The following is a 2,320-nucleotide window of genomic DNA, read 5'->3' on the forward strand; positions in this document are numbered from 1 at the left end:
TCTCTGTTGTCACTAATTGTGTTGGTCATTTCTTCCACGTCAGTGCATTGTGATTGAAAATACACACAGTTTTATATGTGTCTTTTGTTCTTTACACAGAATGAGCTGCAGAGGTAATGATAAAAATGGTAATCATAATAAACTCCTAGTAAGGTGTTCATTGTGGTAAATATTAAATACCCATGGTACTAAGGTATTTTAGTGTTGTTAATGATCTGCCTGTGTCTTACTTTAACATCCACTAGGGGGTGGCGTTACAAATCAATCTGATTTCTGACAAAAATACTGTAGCTCACTCAGGCATAATAGTGATTTAACCAGAGACTGCTTAACCCGAGACGAAACACTTGTATTAAAATGCATGAGAGGAATTGGCACGCCCAATATGGCGGATGTAGATAAGGATGTCCCACCTTACAGGTAAAAGAGCCAATCGTCCTTTAGAAACTGACGTTCCCTATTAGGCAACTTGAAAACGCGCATGCGCATTAGCAGAACCAGCCTACAAATGGCGCTGATCTGAGCTAAAGAAGCACAATTTTGATCATACCATTGTTGTCAGATTTTACTGCTGATTTTGATTATATTCTTGGCCAACCGTTTTAGAGATTTTGATCTTTCCTTATTCAAGTCTATAGGAGGTGTACTTTTATGTTGTTTTTATCCTATGTCCCAAATGACACACTATACACTATGCACTTACAATATGCGCTATGCACTCAGCCGTGTAATGTTTGAATTTTCAAAGTGTAGTATCGTCCCAAATGGAGCACTTTGTTTTTACTATAGAGAAGCATTCGCCTTAACAGCTGACAGAAGTGACGTTTCAAATGCATGCGATGTGTTGCCGCTAGCTTTAGTGCGTTAGCTATCCTCAGTTCAACAACTGTATCTCAAATAATGTGTATACAGTATACACAGCGTGGGGTGATGATAAAGCAGTCAACTTATGTAACGGGAGCCAGCTGGTACCTGATAGCTATGCGGTATGTGTAAACCTCACTCTCCTGACCTCAAGAGGCGCACTAATGACTAATGCTAAAGGCTGTTGCCTTTAGCCTCCTCGTTAACGTGCCCGCCTCCCTGGTGCCGGTTCGAATCCCGCTCAGAGGGCCAATTACAGTTGCCGGTTACAAGTGTGCGGTTTGGGATGCACCCTGTCTTGTGTGACTGATTGAGTCATTTGGAAATTAAAGCCTGTTTCACATTTACCAAATTCTGAGATTAGTCTGAAAAGGTTATAGTTTCCAAGGCTAATGTAATTAAATATGTAAACCAAAAAAATAATTAAATGATATTGCCCTTTTTTGGTTTGTTTATATTTGAATTTTGTATTATTTTCTTTCCAGTTGTAATCACCCCTATTATTTTTATTAACGCAATAACTATTTGCACGAGGTGTGTAAATGGCACCTGCCACACAGCACGGCTGTTTGCACTCCAATAGTCTGGTGGAAACACAGAAATTGAAAACAAACAGCACCCCCTAGTGTCACTGCAGTGGCATGGGGTGTAACAATGGTGTAGATGTGCATTTATCGTGTGGACGACCTGGGTTCGAATCCGCCATTTGTCCCACTTTTTCCCATCCTGTTTACTGTCTCCACTCTTAATATTTCCTTTACTACTACTTTAATAATACATAAAAATGAATATAAATGTTGATTTCCTTGCAGTGATTTGGTCATGATGATGGTCGGGGAGTTTTTTTTAAAAAATTTTTTTTTTTTTTGTGTCAATATAATAACCATGTTTAACTCTGTTAATTTTGTTGCTAAAAAAATACCATGGTGATACTATGGTTACTGTTGTAAAACCATGGTTAATTTTTGTAAGGTATGGTTAGGGTTAAGTATGGTATTTTGAGGACTCTGAATAAACACAATAAACACGATGCAGTGATGCTCCAATTGGTATTTAATTAGGGATGCAAATAGCATCTAACAATATTTGCACAGAGTGCAAAGAAGACACGTTTTGTTGCTATTTATCATTAATCTGTCTTTAATTAAAATACCATTGTACTTCCTGTTTTGGAGAAGAAGAAGGAAAAACTAAGATAAAGAAATAGTGTAGAAATTTGCTAGGTAGTGCATGTGGATAAAAACATCCCTGCTGCTGACACACCGTCTATGACTCTCTTTCTCTCACTTCCATCATTACTCATGATTGTCATAAACTCTCTCTCTCTCTCTCTCTCTCTCTCTCTCTCTCTCTCACACACACACACACACACACACACTCTCTCTCTCTCTCTCTCTCTCTTTCTAACTCCTCCCTAAACACTCTTCCTGTGCATTTATATGTATCCTGAGATCAT

The sequence above is a fragment of the Myxocyprinus asiaticus genome, chromosome 27 (genome assembly GCF_019703515.2).
Source record: "Myxocyprinus asiaticus isolate MX2 ecotype Aquarium Trade chromosome 27, UBuf_Myxa_2, whole genome shotgun sequence".
NCBI classification, from domain to species: Eukaryota; Metazoa; Chordata; class Actinopteri; order Cypriniformes; family Catostomidae; genus Myxocyprinus; species Myxocyprinus asiaticus.